Source organism: Schistocerca nitens, chromosome 3 (genome assembly GCF_023898315.1).
Source record: "Schistocerca nitens isolate TAMUIC-IGC-003100 chromosome 3, iqSchNite1.1, whole genome shotgun sequence".
Lineage (NCBI taxonomy): Eukaryota > Metazoa > Arthropoda > Insecta > Orthoptera > Acrididae > Schistocerca > Schistocerca nitens.
In genome coordinates this window covers 553098472-553119559 of record NC_064616.1, presented here as the reverse complement: position 1 = coordinate 553119559, position 21088 = coordinate 553098472, and the positions used below count along the sequence as shown (strand labels likewise).

The window sequence follows — 21088 nt, the reverse complement described above, 5'->3', positions numbered from 1 at the left end:
TTTGTGGAGACTAGAAATCTACTCTGTAGGAATCAGCATGGGTTTCGAAAAAGACGGTCGTGTGAAACCTAGCTCGCGCTATTCTTCCACGAGACTCAGAGGGCCATAGACACGGGTTCACAGGTAGATGCCGTGTTTCTTGACTTCCGCAAGGCGTACGATACAGTTCCCCACAGTCGTTTAATGAACAAAGTTAGAGCATATGGACTCTCAGACCAATTGTGTGATTGGATTGAAGAGTTCCTAGATAACAGAACGCAGCATGTCATTCTCAATGGAGAGAAGTCTCCCGAAGTAAGAGTGATTTCAGGTGTGCCGCAGGGGAGTGTCGTAGGACCGTTGCTATTCACAATATACATAAATGGCCTTGTGGATGACATCGGAAGTTCACTGAGCCTTTTTGCGGATGATGCTGTGGTATATCGAGAGGTTGTAATAATGGAAAATTGTACTGAAATTCAGGAGGATCTGCAGCGAATTGACGCATGGTGCAGGGAATGGCAATTGAGTCTCAATGTAGACAAGTGTAATGTACTGCGAATACATAGAAAGAAAGATCCCATATCATTTACCTACAATATAGCAGGTCAGCAACTGGAAGCAGTTAATTCCATAAATTATCTGGGAGTACGCATTAGGAGTGATTTAAAATGGAACGACCACATAAAATTAATCGTCGGTAAAGCAGATGCCAGACTGAGATTCATTGGAAGAATCCTAAGGAAATGCAGTCCGAAAACAAAGGAAGTAGGTTACAGTACTCTTGTTCGCCAACTGCTTGAATACTGCTCAGCAGTGTGGGAACCGTACCAGGTAGGGTTGATAGAAGAGATAGAGAAGATCCAACGGAGAGCAGCGCGCTTCGTTACAGGATCATTTAGTAATCGCGAAAGCGTTACGGAGATGATAGATAAGCTCCAGTGGAAGACTCTGCAGGAGAGACGCTCAGTAGCTCGGTACGGGATTTTGTTTAAGTTTCGAGAACATACCTTCACCGAGGAGTCAAGCAGTACGAATATATTTCTCCCTCCTATGACCATGAGGATAAAATCAGAGAGATTAGAGCCCACACAGAGGCATGCCGACAATCCTTCTTTCCACGACCAATACGAGACTGGAATAGAAGGGAAAACCAATAGAGGTACTCAAGGTACCCTCCGCCACACACCGTCAGGTGGCTTGCGGAGTATGGATGTAGATGTAGATGTAGACACTGCATGCCAGCAGGGGACTGTTCAAGCTGATGGAGGCTCTGTAACGATGTGGGGCGTGTGCAGCTGGAGTGATATGGGACCCCTGATACATCTAGATACGACTCTGACAGGTGACACGTTCGTAAGCATGCTGTCTGATCATCAGCATCCATTCATGTCCATGGTGCATTCCGACGGACTTGGGCAGTTCCGGCAGGACAATGCGTCACAGCGACACACACCACGTCGAGAATTGCTACTGAGTTGCTACAGAAACACTCTTCTGAGTTTAAACACTTCCGCTGCCCACGACACTCAACAGACATGAACTTTATTGAACATACCTGGGATAACTTGCAACGTGCTGTTCAGAAGAGATCTCCACCCCGTCGTACTCCTACGGATTTATGGACAGCCCTGCAGGATTCATGGTGTCAGTACCCTCCAGCACTACATTAATCTAGTCCATGCCACGCCACGCCGTGTTGCAGCACTCCTGCGTGCTCGCCGGGGCCTTAGACGATATTAGGCAGGTTTACCAGTTTCTTTGGCTCTTCTGTGTAACTTCCACGTTTCCTAGTAACTCTGTCCAGTATTTCCGGGTCACGTATTTGATTAAAACGGTAGAAGTTTTTTTTTCTCTATGTACTATTCGGTATGTAGTTTTAGGTCAATAAGTTGAGTATGGCAACTTCGTGCACGTGATTCGATAAATTTAGCGTGGGGTCAAAGACTGCAGCTATAATAGAATTTTTTCCAGGCGGGTTAAACATTATACTGGGGTGGAAGGCATCAAAAGTCTTACTGTCGGTATCTGTTAAGAGAATTGCTAATTTATCTGGAGTTCAGAAACTTTAAGCCTCTCACTTGTAGTCGATTGTAATGATATCTTAAGGTGGAGTAGGTGGTACATCGCCGAAGCTATCGAAATAGGAGTAATCCGATGAATTACAAACTCATATAACTGACGTCGATTTGCAGTATGAATTTGGAATATATGTTCGTAAATATTGAATTACTTCGAAGAAAACGGTTTATTGACAAATATCGTTCTTTAGAAACGCAAATAGCTTTTTTTTAGCACGAAGTAATGAGTGCTATCGACAGGGGATTTCAAATTGATTCCATATTTCTTGATTTCCACAATGCTTTTAACACCGTTTCTCACAAGAGACTTCTAATTCAACTGCGTGTCTGCGGAGTATCGTCTCATTTTTGCGTCTGGATTTATGATGTCCTGTCAGAAAGGTTACAGTTCGTAGTAATCGACAGAAACTCATCGAGTAAAACAAAAGTATGCATGGCGTTTCCCATGGAAGTCTTATAGGCTCTCAGCTGTCCCTAATTTATATAAACGAATTAGAAATCAATCTGAGCAGCCCTCTTAGATTGTTTGCAGATGATGCTGTCATTTACCGTCTAGTTAAATCATTAGAATATCAAAACCAATTTCAAAATTACTTAGGCACGATGTTTGTATGATGAACTGACAATTGACTCTGAGTAAGAGAATGTGTAAGGTCATCCTCATGAGTACTGAAAGGAATCCTTCAAATTTTGGCTACTCGACAAAATCACACAACTCTAAAGGCTGTCAATTCTACTAAATACCTAGGAATTACAATTATGTACAACTTAAATTGGAACATCGCATAGATAATGCTGTGGGGAAGACAGCACTTAGAAGGTACAACACGTATACTAAAGAAACTGCCTACACTACGCTTGTCCGGAATTCGCTAGAGTATTATTGTGTGGTATTGGATCTAAACTAGATATTTTTAATGGAGGACATCGAAAAAGTTTGGATTTCCGTAAAAGAGGGGAGAGATATGATAAGCGAGATGAGGTGGCAATCACTAAAACAAAGGTGTTTATCGTTGCGTCGAGATCTTTTCACGTTATTTCAGTCATCGTCTTTCTCCTCTGAACGCAAAAATATTTTACTGACGCCAAACTTCATATAAAAAAAAAGATCATCATGAAAAATAAGAGAAATCGGAGCTCGTACGGAAAGATTTCAGTGCTAATTTTTCCCACGCGCTGTTTCAGACTGGAGCGATAGAGAAATAATCTGAAGGTGAATTGCAGACCAGTCATGTAGGTGTAGATGTATATGTGGCTGTAGATATAGATGTAGTATAGAACATTAGGGGTTTTGGGTAAATAACATCTCACTCACACACCGAGAAAATGCGTGATTTCCAGTTTTTTAGAATAATATTCTAAGTCAGTATTGGTAAGCACTCTAGTTGGAAAATGCTTTAGAAGTGGTTTTTTTTTTTTTTTTTTTTTTTCATCACACCCAGACCAAACCTTTTTCCCCTCTATGTTCCTAAGTACAAGCCGTTGGCTTCATGAAGTTCGATTACTTTCTATCTCAGCTAATTGTTTGGTAGCACCGTTATTTGCATCACTAACTGCCTTAGCAGTGCCCACTGCTCCACCAGCTAATCGTCCAGGCGCTAATACAGCAACAACTATTGGAACGAGAGGTAACACTCCATCTCCATCATTCTGCAGAGGGATTCCGCTTTTGGAGCAACTCGTGAAGCAATTTTACGAGCTTTTTTATGGTTGTTATGAGATAACTGGTTGGATTCATAAACTTTAAACTACTTCGGATTGTTTTAAATAATCTGTTCATATCATACATTGTATTTTTCTTCTACGTCCTTTTCTCTCAATACTCGAATTCCACCTAAAGTCTACCACATACAGCCAACCTCATTAGGAATGCTAAAAGACAACATCCGACGGAGATTTCTCGCCATACCTGCTGTTTTGCTGTACAGTGCTGTTCACAACATTGTTCCTCGATTACGGGTATTGTTGATGAATGACGGCCGACATGCTGAGCAGTTGTTATAATGAACATAGTCTTTGCTAAAAATCAGTTCTTATACTAATTATTGCTTTTGTATCGTATGAAGTGTCACCTGTTGGTAATTTAGTGCAATTTTTTTGTTTCAATAAAAGCACATGCATTTCAAGCATGTGTGCCCATTTTTACCTCTCTACCTACAATATTCCGTGAAGTATTGAATTTTCAAGTGTTAACAGACTTTTGGTTCACCCTGTATATGCTCATTCTTAAATCTGAGGCAATTTTCATGAAGGAGAAGGTCGAAACTTCCTGGCAGATTAAAACTGTGTGGTGCCGGACCGTGACTCGAACTCGGGACCTTTGCCTTTCGCTGCAAGTGCTCTATCATCTGAGCTACCCAAGCACGACTCACGACCCGTCCTCACAGCTCTAATTCCGCCAGCATCTCGTTTCCTACCTTCCAAACTTCACAGAAGCTCTCCTACAGACCTGCCAGGAAGTTTCATATGCGGCTCCCTGCCGCCGTTGGATAAGCAGCTGCAGCAGCAAGTCGTATACTCATAGCTCACTCATTTGTTACATAGTTTAATTCTTAATTTCTTTGAGTGTTTTTGGTACTTTCATTGTTTGATACATAAATTTCGGGCGTATTATAGTATTTGAGAGTTGTAGCATCGCGTTTTAGTACCTGAATTGTGTAAATTCGCGTAGTCGTTTGTCTTTTGTTTTTGTTTTGAACGGCCAGTGTCGGTTGGTCACAGTCAGTGTGATCCCTGCCGCCGTTGGATAAGCAGCTGCAGCAGCAAGTCGTATACTCCTAGCTCACTCATTTGTTACATAGTTTAATTCTTAATTTCTTTGAGTGTTTTTGGTACTTGCATTGTTTGATACATAAATTTCGGGCGTATTATAGTATTTGAGAGTTGTAGCATCGCGTTTTAGTACCTGAATAGTGTAAAATCGCGTAGTCTCCTTCCGCCGCCGAGCAGTGTGTCAGCAGTGCGCAAGTAGCAGCATTACTGCATTTACTAGGCAATCTTGTATTTTAATAACCGTTTAAATTTTGTCGATTTGTTTGCGCTCTCTGTAGATTAGTTCAGACGTTCTTTGCACAACAGTTTTTAGCATGGATAGGGACTGCAACTGCTGTGTTCGGATGCAGGCTGAGTTGGCATCCCTTCGCTCCCAGCTTCAGGCAGTGTTGGCTTCGGTCACACAGCTTGAGGCTGTTGCCAATGGGCATCACTGTGGGGGTCCGGATGGGGGTTTGTCGGGGACGGCCAGCTCGTCCCACGCATCCCCCGATCGGACTAAGACTGTGGTTGCCCGGGATACTGCCCGCATTGAGGCTGATCCCTCACCTGTGGTAGAGTGGGAGGTCGTCTCGAGGTGTGGCAGGGGGCGAAAGACATTCCAGAGGGCTGAACGGAAGGCCTCTCCAGTTTGTCTGACGAACCGGTTTCAGGTTCTGTCTCAGGCTGATACTGATCTTCGGCCTGACATGGCTGCTTGTCCTGTTCCAGAGGTTGCCCCTCAGTCTGCAAGATCCGGGCGGTCGCAGAGGGTGGGCTTACTGGTAGTTGGGAGCTCCAACGTCAGGCGCGTAATGGGGCCCCTTAGGGAAATGGCAGCAAGAGTGGGGAAGAAAACCAATGTGCACTCCGTGTGCATACCGGGGGGAGTCATTCCAGATGTGGAAAGGGTCCTTCCGGATGCCATGAAGGGTACAGGGTGCACCCATCTGCAGGTGGTCGCTCATGTCGGCACCAATGATGTGTGTCGCTATGGATCGGAGGAAATCCTCTCTGGCTTCCGGCGGCTATCTGATTTGGTGAAGACTGCCAGTCTCGCTAGCGGGATGAAAGCAGAGCTCACCATCTGCAGCATCGTCGACAGGACTGACTGCGGACCTTTGGTACAGAGCCGAGTGGAGGGTCTGAATCAGAGGCTGAGACGGTTCTGCGACCATGTGGGCTGCAGATTCCTCGACTTGCGCCTATAGGGTGGTGGGGTTTCGGGTTCCGCTGGATAGGTCAGGAGTCCACTACACGCAGCAAGCGGCTACACGGGTAGCAGGGGTTGTGTGGCGTGGACTGGGCGGTTTTTTAGGTTAGATGGCCTCGGGCAAGTACAGAAAGGGCAACAGCCTCAAAGGGTGCGGACCAAAGTCAGGACATGCAGGGACCAAGCAGCAATCGGTACTGTAATTGTAAACTGTCGAAGCTGCGTTAGTAAAGTACCGGAACTTCAAGCGCTGATAGAAAGCACCGAAGCTGAAATCGTTATAGGTACAGAGAGCTGGCTTAAGCCAGAGATAAATTCTGCCGAAATTTTTACAAAGGTACAGACGGTGTTTAGGAAGGATAGATTGCATGCAACCGGTGGTGGAGTGTTCGTCGCTGTTAGTAGTAGTTTATCCTGTAGTGAAGTAGAAGTGGATAGTTCCTGTGAATTATTATGGGTGGAGGTTACACTCAACAACCGAGCTGGGTTAATAATTGGCTCCTTTTACCGACCTCCCGACTCAGCAGCGTTAGTGGCAGAACAACTGAGAGAAAATTTGGAATACATTTCACATAAATTTCCTCAGCATGTTATAGTCTTAGGTGGAGATTTCAATTTACCAGATATAGACTGGGACACTCAGATGTTTAGGACGGGTGGTAGGGACAGAGCATCGAGTGACATTATACTGAGTGCACTATCCGAAAATTACCTCGAGCAATTAAACAGAGAACCGACTCGTGGAGATAACATCTTGGACCTACTGATAACAAACAGACCCGAACTTTTCGACTCTGTAAGTGCAGAACAGGGAATCAGTGATCATAAGGCCGTTGTAGCATCCCTGAATATGGAAGTTAATAGGAATATAAAAAAGGGAGGAAGGTTTATCTGTTTAGCAAGAGTAATAGAAGGCAGATTTCAGACTACCTAACAGATCAAAATGAAAATTTCTGTTCCGACACTGACAATGTTGAGTGTTTATGGAAAAAGTTCAAGGCAATCGTAAAATGCGTTTTAGACAGGTACGTGCCGAGTAAAACTGTGAGGGACGGGAAAAACCCACCGTGGTACAACAACAAAGTTAGGAAACTACTGCGAAAGCAAAGAGAGCTTCACTCCAAGTTTAAACGCAGCCAAAACCTCTCAGACAAACAGAAGCTAAGCGATGTCAAAGTTAGCGTAAGGAGGGCTATGCGAGAAGCGTTCAGTGAATTCGAAAGTAAAATTCCATGTACAGACTTGACAGAAAATCCTAGGAAGTTCTGGTCTTACGTGAAATCAGTAAGTGGCTCGAAACAGCATATCCAGACACTCCGGAGCCGGCCGAAGTGGCCGTGCGGTTAAAGGCGCTGCAGTCTGGAACCGCAAGACCGCTACGGTCGCAGGTTCGAATCCTGCCTCGGGCATGGATGTTTGTGATGTCCTTAGGTTGGTTAGGTTTAACTAGTTCTAAGTTCTAGGGGACTAATGATCTCAGAAGTTGAGTCCCATAGTGCTCAGAGCCATTTGAATCATTTTTGAACCAGACACTCCGGGATGATGATGGCATTGAAACAGAGGATGACACGCGTAAAGCTGAAATACTAAACACCTTTTTCCAAAGCTGTTTCACAGAGGAAGACGGCACTGCAGTTCCTTCTCTAAATCCTCGCACAAACGAAAAAATGGCTGACATCGAAATAAGTGTCCGAGGAATAGAAAAGCAACTGGAATCACTCAACAGAGGAAAGTCCACTGGACCTGACGGGATACCAATTCGATTCTACACAGAGTACGCGAAAGAACTTTCCCCCCTTCTAACAGCCGTGTACCGCAAGTCTCTAGAGGAACGGAGGGTTCCAAATGATTGGAAAAGAGCACAGGTAGTCCCAGTCTTCAAGAAGGGTCGTCGAGCAGATGCGCAAAACTATAGACCTATATCTCTGACGTCGATCTGTTGTAGAATTTTAGAACATGTTTTTTGCTCGAGTATCATGTCGTTTTTGGAAACCCAGAATCTACTATGTAGGAATCAACATGGATTCCGGAAACAGCGATCGTGTGAGACCCAACTCGCGTTATTTGTTCATGAGACCCAGAAAATATTAGATAAAGGCTCCCAGGTAGATGCTATTTTTCTTGACTTCCGGAAGGCGTTCGATACAGTTCCGCACTGTCGCCTGATAAACAAAGTAAGAGCCTACGGAATATCAGACCAGCTGTGTGGCTGGATTGAAGAGTTTTTAGCAAACAGAACACAGCATGTTGTTATCAATGGAGAGACGTCTACAGACGTTAAGGTAACCTCTGGCGTGCCACAGGGGAGTGTTATGGGACCATTGCTTTTCACAATATATATAAATGACCTAGTAGATAGTGTCGGAAGTTCCATGCGGCTTTTCGCGGATGATGCTGTAGTATACAGAGAAGTTGCAGCATTAGAAAATTGTAGCGAAATGCAGGAAGATCTGCAGCGGATAGGCACTTGGTGCAGGGAGTGGCAACTGTCCCTTAACATAGACAAATGTAATGTATTGCGAACACATAGAAAGAAGGATCCTTTATTGTATGATTATATGATAGCGGAACAAACACTGGTAGCAGTTACTTCTGTAAAATATCTGGGAGTATGCGTGCGGAACGATTTGAAGTGGAATGATCATATAAAATTAATTGTTGGTAAGGCGGGTACCAGGTTGAGATTCATTGGGAGAGTGCTTAGAAAATGTAGTCCAGCAACACAGGAGGTGGCTTACAAAACACTCGTTCGACCTATACTTGAGTATTGCTCATCAGTGTGGGATCCGTACCAGATCGGGTTGACGGAGGAGATAGAGAAGATCCAAAGAAGAGCGGCGCGTTTCGTCACAGGGTTATTTGGTAACCGTGATAGCGTTACGGAGATGTTTAATAAACTCAAGTGGCAGACTCTGCAAGAGAGGCGCTCTGCATCGCGGTGTAGCTTGCTCGTCAAGTTTCGAGAGGGTGCGTTTCTGGATGAGGTATCGAGTATATTGCTTCCCCCTACTTATACCTCCCGAGGAGATCACGAATGTAAAATTAGAGAGATTAGAGCGCGCACGGAGGCTTTCAGACAGTCGTTCTTCCCGCGAACCATACGCGACTGGAACAGGAAAGGGAGGTAATGACAGTGGCACGTAAGGTGCCCTCCGCCACACACCGTTGGGTGGCTTGCGGAGTATGAATGTAGATGTGGATGTAGCGCACACTCCGCTATAGAGTGGCAAGTTCATTCTGAAACATCCCCCAGGCTGTGGCTAAGCAATGTCTCCGCCATATTCTTTCTTCCGTAAGTGCTAGTTTTTCAAGGTCTGCAGGGGAGCTTCTGTGAAGTTTGGAAGCAAGAAGACGAGGTACTGGCGGAATTAGAGCTGTGAGGACGGGCCGTGAGTCGTGCTTGGGTAGCTCAGTGGTAGAGCACTTGCTCACGAAAAGCAAAGGTCCCGAGTTCGAGTCTCAGTCCGGTACACGGTTGTAATCTGCCAGGAAGTTTCTCCGGCGCAGAGTGAAAATTTCATTCTGGAAATATCCCCAGGCTGTGGTTAAGCTGTGTCTCCGCAATATCCTTTTTTTTCAGGAGTGCTAGTTCTGCAATGTCTGCAGGAGAGCTTCTGTGAAGTTTGGAAGGTAGAAGACGAGATGCTAGCGGAATTAGAGCTGTTAGGGAGGGTTGTGAATCATGCTTGGGTAGCTCAGTGGGTAGAGCACTTACCCGCGAAAGGCAAAGTTCCTGAGTCCGGGTCTCGGTCCGGCACACAGTTTTAATCTGCCAGGAAGTTTCGTATCAGTGCACACTCCGCTGCAGAGTTAAAATTTCACTAGCGAGAAGGTTAATAATCACATTCACTTTGCGACGGTTGGAAGAACGAGGTTTAATGCTTCTAACTGTAACTGGAAATATACCATCATGCTTGCAATTTGATGGTTTTAACCCACTTTCATCAATAATAAGACTCATTGGAATTAAAAATGCATACTTCTTGAAACTCATTTTCAAAGACACTAAGAGTTCTTCAGCCTTGCAACACCTATATTGCATTGCATAGTTTCTAGTACATCACTCCCTCACAGTTGTCGCAGAAATCTGATGATATTCAAAAATAGTTGAAGGCAGAGTAGAATGTGCATTAATTTCTTATGTTTCCACTATGTGCGATAGCATAAGCCGTCAAAGTTCATTCTGAAAATCGTGCAGAGTAACAAAAGTTCTGGAATGAATTTGTCTAGGGAACATATTTAAGCGATTATCATTGCAAGATCACAGCTTAATGTAAGCGCAAGATAAGCAATTGCAAATGTTAAATGCTAGTACATTAATAACCGGTGTAACAGTCAGAATGTTGAATGCAAGCATGTAAACGTGCATACATTATGTTTTACAGGTGCCGGATGTCAGTTTGTGGGATGGAGTTCCACGCCTGTTGCACTTGTTTCGTCAGTACAGCAACGGTCAATGCTGTTTGCGGATGACGCTAGAGTATTCGTCCAATGATGTCCAACATGTGCTCGATTCTGGTGGTCAAACAGGCCAAGGCAACATGTCGTCACTCTGTAGAACATGTTGAGACACAAAAGCGGTATGTCGGCGAGCGTTATCCTGTTGGAAAATCCCCTGGAATGCTGTTGTGAGTGGCAGCACAACAGGTCGAATTACCAGACTGACGTACAAATTTCAATTCATGGTGCGTGAGATAACCACGAGAGTGCTCTTGCTGCCATTTGAAATCAAAATCATACCTCAGACCATAACTCCAGTTGTAGGTCCAGTGTGTCTAGCATGCAGACAGGTTTGTTGCAGGCCCTCAATTGGCCTCCTTCTAACTAACATATGGCATCACTGGCACAGAGGTAGAACCAGCTTTCATCGGAACACACAACAGACCTCCAGTCTGCATTCTAATGAACTCTCGTTTGAAACCACGGACGTCGCAAATGGCGGTGGTTCGGGGTCAGTTGAATGCACGCTACAGGGTGTCGGGCTCGGAGCTGTCGTTGAAGTAATCTATTCTTAACAGTTCGTTGTGTCACTGTGGTGTCAAGTGCTGATCAAATTACTGCTGCAAATCCAGCACGATGCACCAGAGACATATGTCTAACACGATGGTCTTACCTCTCGATAACGCCACATGGCAGTCCGGAGCCCGGTAATCTTTCGACCATATATTCTCGTGAATACCGCTGCCGACAGTCATGCACAGTGTCTGCCGAGTCTTTGTGCAGTATCGCAATAGAAACATCCAGCGTCTCGTAGCCGTATTACACGACCTCGTTCAAACTCAGTTAGCCGGCCGAAGTGGCCGTGCGGTTAAAGGCGCTGCAGTCTGGAACCGCGCGACCGCTACGGTCGCAGGTTCGAATCCTGCCTCGGGCATGGATGTTTGTCATGTCCTTAGGTTAGTTAGGTTTAACTAGTTCTAAGTTCTAGGGGACTAATGACCTCAGCAGTTGCGTCCCATAGTGCTCAGAGCCATTTGAACCATTTGAACCAAACTCAGTTAGGTGTTGCAAATGGCGTGTTTGTCAGCTTAAGGGGCTCCGGAAAGGCTCAAAATCATGAAAAGTTCAATTTTTACTTTTTTGCGTTTTCTGAATCTGCAGACTATTACCTTTTAATAGATATATAATTTATTCAATTCCGAAGACTACAACTATTTTTAAATTTTTTTTGAAATGTGTTCTACATGGGCGTGACCCACTGTGGCGCTGTTAAACTGCTGTCAAATGGTGTTATTATTAACGTCCCTGTTCATCAGGTACATTTTAGTGATGTGAGATAAAGTATGTGTTGTGGCTAACCTGTGATGGTTCAATATATATCGCTGGTGTGATTGTCGATTGTTTCATGTTTATTTACTCTGTCGTTATCTCGAAAATATTCGTAATTAATTCTGTTTCTTGAGTCTCTGTTTTGTTGAAGTATAATAATGAGTAAAAGTAAAGTTATTAGAAATCCTCTGAAGGCTTTTAAGAAAAGGAGAAATGTTGGAAAGCCAAAGGTATGTGTTATTACTGTAAACAATAAAGACGATGAAAATCCCCAACATAGCTTGTGTCCCAAAGAAGAAGACAGTTGGTGTAAATATAACAAAGGATTGCTGACTGGTGAAGTGTACACTCATAAGCATAGTCTGTCTCATGCAATAATGGAGGTGATAAAACCTATTTTCAGAGACTTAGCACCACCTGAACTGTTGAAAAAGTGTATTCAAGGAAAAACTCAAAACCCCAATGAAAATGTAAATAGTGTTATATGGTCGAGAATCCTCAAGACTGTATTTGTTGGAATAGAAACACTTCACTTTGGTGTGTATGATGCTGTTGCGACTTTCAATGATGGCAACATTGTAAGGTGCAACGTATTTAGAAATATGGGAATGAAGATAGGTTCTAACATGGTACGAGCGATGCTTGCTTTAGACAAGGAACGCCTTCGGGCTGCAGACAGGGCTGTAAAGAGTCTAGAAATACAAGCAAGAGTAAACAGGAGGAGGAACAAGAGGAAGCTGGAGGAGGAGTTTGCAGAGGATGAAGATAATCCATCCTATGGACCTGGAATGCACTAAAAAGTTAATCCAATCTTTGTCGCTCGATTCCCAAAACTTTTATTTTCTCATACTAATTACATGTTTTCTAAGGATCTTCCAAACATATTTGTTTCAAACTTTCAGTAAATGTTACACAGTACCTTCTGCATAATTTAACACAGCCTTTTTCCAAAAAACTTTATATTTTTGAGTATATAAATAAAAAATTGCAAAAAAATGTTGTGAATTTTCATTACAATTGAAAAAAAAATCTTCTTTAATAACTGAACTAAAATTTTGTAAAATACCTGTGTTAAGTTGTAGCCCATATTCCAATAAATAATCTGTAAAATGTTCAACTTCCTACCTCAAATACTTTGTGAGGAAAGATGTAATTTATAAGCGTTATTTTAACATTGCAAGTATAGGGCGTTCCGGAGCCCCTTAAAGGCATTCTTGACTAACATCAACTCACCATCTCCGACCTCAAAGGTAACTAACGCTCATGACTACTATATCGTGTATTTAAAGCAAACCTGATTTGTATCCTCAAAGTGGCGCTTCTAGCGCCACTCTTATGTGACTGGTGAGAAATTTGAATAGACATTATCTTGCAGATGCTGAAACACGCCTACAAACTTTCGTTTATATCATACTACTCCTTCGTGGTGTTGCGATTTTTCTCCATTATTGGCTTTAACGCAAATAATGCATTACTTTGACTTTGGTGCCCATTCAAGTTAAGGTTACTTAATATATGAATATCTGTGAACTAGGCGCCATTTTTATACACCTGACTGCCTTATTTTAATTCTACTCTGAGATTGGCTGGGGGGAGGGGGAGGGGCACGAGATACAAAACACATCTGGGCTAGTTCTGCCATCCTGTATTTTTATCTTATTCTATTTCTTTATTGAAACTACATTCTGAGTGTCTGTCTTACTTTAATACTACACTGTGACTGGCTGGAGAGAAGGGGCAAGGAGGAGGGGAAGGCACGATGGCTTGGTGACATCATTGATAAGGATGATGATGTCACTGACAAGGATGATGAAGTCACTGATAAGCATAATGATGTCACTGGTAAGAGTGATGATGTCCCTGTTAAGTACGTTAATGTCATTGATAAGGAGGGTGGCGCTTGTGATGTCATGGGTAGGTCAATGACTTTAGTACATGGTATAAACAAAGTGGTCCAGAACATACAGTGTAAACAAAGTGTCGCAGTATGCCCATAGATATACTGCCTTCTCTCCATTGGTACCATTCTACTCTGTAAGAGTGTTTATTTAGGTGAAGCGGAAGTCAGCTCATGCTGGACACCGTAACATTGTGTTTTTTGTAGACTTTTACTATCGATCACCTCGAATATTTTTAGTATCACCTCCTTCCCTTGTCCACTCCAAACTAAAGTGCTCATAAAACATGATTATGAGTTTATACGAGTAAAAGTCTTACATCAATAGGAAATATATTCACAGCCACAATGACAGTACCAAAAACTCTTCAGAGAACAATTTTACAGTTTAAACGCTCCTATCCAGTGTCCAGATTAGTCAAATCATTTACGATTATGGATGCTAGAAGTCGTCTAGTGCTCCAATTAGTGTAACCAGTGAAATCACTCTGTTGTCTCATTACTGCTGTTCAGGCAAAGATAATGGAGAGTTCCTTTCTTAAGGCCCAACTACAAATTTTTCTCTAATATTGTTTTACCAGTAAAAGATCCTCAATACTTCAGAGCATTACTTTGTTACAAATATTTAGGCGACATACTTCCCACGAAACCATTTTCATTTCAGTCAAGTATCTCATAAAAAATGTGTCATTCGTCAGGTTAATTGCAAAAGAGATGCGAACTTTTAATTTTGATAGTCTAAAAAATTGGTAGACAACGATTGTCAAAACTGTTAAATGTCATCATCCTCGCTCGTAGAATTATGGGTGTGTTGGACCCTAGCGAAACAGATTGCAAACAGTTTTCGAGCTATACTACAAAAAAATGGTTCAAATGGCTCTGAGCACTATGGGACTCAACTGCTGTGGTCATCAGTCCCCTAGAACTTAGAACTACTTAAACCTAACTAACCTAAGGACATCACACACATCCATGCCCGAGGCAGGATTCGAACCTGCGACCGTAGCAGTCGCACGGTTCCCGACTGCGCGCCTAGAACCGCGAGACCACCGCGGCCGGCGAGCTATACTACACAATGAAAGTTTTCTTCATATAACTACTTGTTATGAATTTCATGTTACATAGTTGTTGATAGTAAGGAACAAGATGATATTCCAATATTTTTCATTTCGTTATAGCCAGGATAAAATCCTATGTCATCGGATCACCTCATGTTTCAATTGCTCATATTTACTACGAGAATTTCTTAGAAACACTCGGTAGGAAATTATTTATTAAGACACGTAAGCCGTTCAAATCTATGTTTTACGCCAGTTCATTACAGACTGCACATCAGGTTAACTAATAATAACATGTATAAGCTTTAACTACTCATCGAATTCCCTAAGCGACTTTCGATCACTTTCTAAGATCATTTTGCTAATGTGGTACCACACAGCCGGCCGCGGTGGTCTCGCGGTTCTAGGCGCGCAGTCCGGAACCGTGCGACTGCTACGGTCGCAGGTTCGAATCCTGCCTCGGGCATGGATGTTTGTGCTGTCCTTAGGTTAGTTAGGTTTAAGTAGTTCTAAGTTCTAGGGGACTAATGACCACAGTAGTTGAGTCCCATAGTGCTCAGAGCCATTTGAGGTACCACACATTAATTTCCTGTAACCACAATTGTTTCTGTAACTGTAGACATAGTGAAAATACAGCTAAGGACAATGTCTTCTACCTGGAGAAGCCTACCATAGACTGGAAATGGTAGGTGAAATATTCGCATTTCGAAGGAAGCATTTGCCGTATGCGGCGCTTTTGATTCTGTTTGCATTTATCGTCACAGAACATATCGCTAATGAGCTGGCTCAAATAGGGCCTGAATAAATGAGCCGAGCTGAAACATTTCATGAGTACATCCCCTTTCAGGTTATTCTCCCTCTTTACCTCTCTCTTCTGCTCCCGTCTCTTCTCTTCTCTTCTCGCCCTTCTGCTGCTCGTAGGTGTGAAAAAGAGAGGGGAGTAAATAAAAAGAGAGGCTCGAGCACGCAAATCTGTGCGTGGATTGCGTACACAGCAGTCGAGATTACGCGTGTGAGCTGTAGGGCTTACTCAAGTAGTCTGCAACAGAACAACGGGCTTACACGAACAGGAATTTCCACGAGAAATTAGTTAATTAGGTGCCTCGAGTTTCAGTTTTCGCAATTCATAAATAAGGCAAAGAGGTAAATAAATCTCCTTAAAATAAAGATGAACAGTGACTCGCAAATATCCCTTAATTTTTTTGAGAGTGAAAGTTAATTGGAATGTGTCGATTACTTACACTCCATCGTAAATACACCCATTTTCAGAAAAAAACCAGAACACGTTGAACGACTAGATACAGGGAGTTCATATTCACAGGGCATGTACATTAGTGTATTCTGCAGAAATGATAGGAGTTTCAGTCATCTCGGTTCAGCATGTGCCCTGTCGCCTAGTAGGTACAGGGTCCGCCATGGGCCCTGACAACTTGTCCCATGCATGACGGCATCGACGTGTGTAAGGCGCCAATGGCGTCCAGTGGTATATCCATCCATGTTGGATTCACCTGGTTCCAAAGCTCATCTGTGGTGGTTGGCATAGGGTTACAGCGCTACACCTGTCGTTTCATCACATCCCACACATTTTCGATTGGCGTTAATTCTGGTGATATGGCGGGTCAAGGCAAATGGTTGACGTCCTGTAACACCAAGAAGGTACGTGTTCGTACAGAAACATATAGTCGTGCATTGTCTTGCTGAAAAATGGCGTCTGGGGTGTCGTGCAGAAAGGGTATGACTAAGAGTATCAGGATGTCATTCACGTAGGTCACATTGGTCACAGTCCCCTGGACACACACCAACTGCGATTTGTGATTATACCCAATAGCACCTCACATCATAAAGTCTTGTATGTCTCGTGCGAATGCTGGCACTGTGATGCCGCTCCCTCGTATCTGTGGCGGACCAAAATGCGGCCATCATTTTCAAGCAAACAGAACTTGTATTCGTTCTGAAACACTATCTAATGCTTTTCATGTCCACAGTGACTTCGTTCCATACACCACTGCCGTCTAGCATGTTTCTGCACTTCGTCAAAGGTAGGCGGAGATGTGGACGACGTGCACGTAAACCATGCCGTAATAAACGGCGACGGACTGTCACACCTGATAGTGTACGATGTGTAACATTGTTCCACTGTTGCATCAGAGCCGAGGAGGACACAGATCTGCACTGCAATACCATTCGGAAGAGGTGTCGATCTTCTTGGGGTATGGTCTGGATGGTGGGACTTGAACCATCTCGATGTGTTCGACGGCATCCGTGAACCATTCTGCTCACACCCGTTGCACTGCCGAAACACTTCGTCCCACACGAGCAGTAGTTTCCCGGATGGATGAAACAGATTCTCCCATGCCAATAATGCGTGCACTTTCAAATTCACTGATTTGACGATGCTGTTCGCGCATACGTCTTTGAGGCACCCTGAACGCCTGCTCTAGTTACACTGATCCATTACTCTCGGTTTATAGCGACAATAAAAGCTGCAGGCACTTTTTACCGGTAGTTGGTGTTGAGCTGTCATACCGATGTTGACCATGAACACGCTGACCGAAATGGTTCAAATGCAGCTCATTTCTGCAAGAACATACTAACGTGCATATCCTGTGAATATGAACGTCCTATCTCAAATAGTTCAAGATGTTCTGTCTTTTCTGAACATGAGTGAAAATTGGACGCCAGAAAATGATAAAAAATTGCTCTCGGTTTTCTTCGCGAGTTTTTGTAGGGGCAACGAATTTTGTGCCTTCTGTTATTCAGATGAGACTATATACACACATCAAAAAAAGTTTTGCATCACCCCGGTTCCCAGAACTCCTGAAGACAGACGTTGACTGTGGATATTGTATCACAGACACAATCCCTTTGACTGTTGAGAGATGTCACTAAACCCGCCCAAAGGTGTAAATAACCATGCATGAGCAGCGCCTATTAGACGGAGAGGACCCGACAGCCGATCAGTTCCAGTCATTCCACCAGGAAGGAGATACACGTCTCGTGTTGTCTGTAGTTCAACCATCCCTAGACGGCCAATACTGCTGTTCGATCGCGTCTCCATTGTTACTTTGTGCCATGAAGGGCTCTCAACAAGGGAAGTATTCAGTCGTCTCGGAGTGAAACAAAGTGATGTTGTTCGGACATGGAGCAGATACAGAATGACAGGAACTGTCGATGACACGCCTCGCTCAGGCCGCCCAAGGGCTACTACTGCAGTGGATGAGCGCTAGCTACGGATTATGGCTGGGAGGAACCCTGACAGCAACGCCACCATGTTGAATAATGCTTTTCGTGCAGCCACAGGACGTCGTGTTACGACTCAAACCGTGCGCAATGCCGAATGGACCGCTCAGGTTTGACATCACGTTCTCTTCACCGATGTGTCGCATATGCCTACAAAGAGACAATCGTCGGAGACGTGTTTGGAGGCAACCTGGTCAGACTGAACGCCTTAGACACACTGTCCAACGAATGCAGCAAGGTGGAGGTTCCCTGCTGTTTTGGGGTGTTATTATCTGGGGCCGGCGTACGCCGCTGGTGGTCATGGAAGGCGCCGTAACAGCAGTACGATACGTGAATGCCATCCTCCTATCGATAGTGCAACCATATCGGCAGCATATTGGCGAGGCATTTGCCTTCATGGACGACAATTCGCGCCCCCATCGTGCACATTTTGTGAATGACATCCTTCAGGATAACGACATCGCTCGACTAGAATGGCAAGCATGTTCTCCAGACTTGAATCGTATCGAACATGCCTGGGATAGATTGAAAAGGGCTGTTTATGGACTACGTGACCCACCAACCACTCTGAGGGATCTACGCCGAATCGCCGTTGAGAAGTGGGACAATCTGGATCAACAGAGCCTTGGTGAACTTGTGGATAGTATGCCATGACGAATACAGGCATGCATCACTGCAAGAGGACGTGCTACTGGATATTAGAGGTATCGGTGTGTAAAGCAATCTGGACCACCACCTCTTAAGGTCTCAGTGTACGGTGGTACAACATGCAATGTGTGGTTTTAATGAGCAATAAAAATGGCGGAAGTGATGTTTATGTTGATCTCTGTTCCAATTTTCTGTGCAGGTTCCGGAACTCTCGGAGCCGAGGTGATACAAAACTATTTTGATGTGTGTATCTACTATTTGGCAACGGCCTTGCCGCAGTGGATACACCGGTTCCCGTCAGATCACCGAAGTTAAGCGCTGTCGGGCGCGGTCGGCACTTGGATGGGTGACCATCCAGGCCGCCATGCTCTGTTGCCATTTTTCGGGGTGCACTCAGCCTCGTGATGCCAATTGAGGAGCTACTCGACCGAATAGTAGCGGCTCCAGTCATAACGACCGGGAGTGCGGTGTGCTGACCACACGCCCCTCCTATCCGCATCCTCAGCTGAGAATGACACGGCGGTCGGATGGTCCCGATTGGCCACTTGTGGCCTGAAGACGGAGTGCTTTTTTAATTACTATTTAATTCTTCTTAATGATTGTCTTTGAAAACAACAGTGGAATTACGTAGGCAGTTGAGAACCTGACTGTAACCCAACAAACAACGTGGAAAAATCTGTTTTTCTTTTTACTTTTTTATTTTTATTTATTTTCATTTTTTTGCAAAAACATAAAATGTTTCTTTAGATATTTGTGCGAAGACTCTATACCATGACCTATATAGTATGGAGAACACTGAATGATTTCCAGCCACATCCATGTTTTAACGAAATCTCCGTTCCTTCATTGTGCCATCTAGCTTTGTACAACCGTGTATGTGACTCAAATGAACTTCGTATCACAGCGTAGATCCACGAGAATGTAGAAACGATTAGGATTACAGAACTGTACACGATCTATGACTTCGATAGTTCATTACGATGTGGATCATCACGAGCTGCAATCAGACCCTACTAACCATGGAGTCACAGATAGTCTGGAAAATTCCTGGGGCTTCTATTTCTGTCTATACAGCATCAACAGCGGCTGCTAGTGGATCGTAACGGACAAGCTGCAGACCGACTGTGACGGGAAAAAAGCACAGGTCATTCCCGTTTTCAAGAATGGTCGTCGGACACACACAAAGCTATAGGTCTATGTCTCTGACGTCCGTCAGTTCTAGAATTTTGGAACATTCTTTATCCTCTCGTATTATGACAATTCTGGGCTACGAAAACAATGGTCTCGAGAAACCCAGCACGCTCTGTTTGCCTACGAGACCCAGAAAGCAGTAGGTACAGGCACCCAAGTGGAAGCTGTGTTCCTTGACTTCCGGGAAGCATTCAATACATTTCAATACGAGCATACGCAATATCAGACCTGCTATGTGATTGAATTGAAGAGTTTCTAGTAAACAGAATGCAGCATGTGATTCTGAACCGAGAGAAGTCCTCAGACATGTAAGGAACCTTGGGCGTGACGCAGGGGAGTATTATAGGAGCATTACTTTTCACTATATATATAAATGACCTAGTAGATAACGTCGGAAGTTCCGTGAGGCTCTTCGCGGATTATGCTGTTGTACGCAGAGAAGTCGTGACGCTAGAAAACTATAGCGAAATGCAGAAAGACCTGCAGAGGATCGATGCTTGGGGCGGAGTGGCAGTTAACCCTCATCATAAATAATTGTAACATATTGCGAATACAAAGATAGAAAGACCCTTTGTTATATGATTTAAAAAATTCAGGACAATCACTGAAAGCAGTTACTTCCATAAAATACCTAGGAGTATGCGTGTGGAGGAATCTGAATTGGAACGACCACATAAAAGCCAGTAAGGCGGATGCTAAAATAAGATTCATTGGAGGAATCCTCGGAAAATGTAATTCATCAACATAGGAAGTGGCTTACAAAACACTCATTCGACCGATACTTGAATATTGCTCATCAGAATGAGATCCGTGACAGATAGGCCTGACAGAGGAAATAGAGAACATCGAAAGAAGAGCGGCACGTTTCGTTGCAGATTAATTTAGGAGGCACGAAAGCGTTACAGAGATGATCAACCAATTCAAATAGCAGACACTGCAAAAGAGGCTTCTGCATCACAGAGTGATTTATTGTTAAAGATCCGAGGTCGTACGTTACTAGACGAGCTAACAAAGATATTGCTTCCTCCTACATATATCTTGCGAAGGGGCCATGAAGATAAAATTAGAGATTCCAGGCCACGCAGAGGCTTACCGGCAAGCGTTATTCCCACGAACTCTTCGCGACTGGAAAAGGAGACGGAGTGAAGTGACAGTGGTACAAAAAGTACCCTCCGCCACACCCCATAAGGTGAATTGCGGAGTATAGATATAGATGTAAATGTACCGCATGCATTAGATTAGTGACGTTGAGACATGGGAC

At 43.9% G+C, this 21088-nt stretch overlaps 1 protein-coding gene and 1 pseudogene across 2 annotated transcripts in view; both read left to right on the top strand.

The window, feature by feature from the left end:
- The window catches only part of LOC126248459 (tolloid-like protein 1), a 600069-nt gene that overhangs the window by 280716 nt on the left and 298265 nt on the right, over positions 1-21088 (top strand). The window lies entirely within an intron of this gene.
- LOC126250212 (5S ribosomal RNA) lies at positions 18897-19014 on the top strand (annotated as a pseudogene).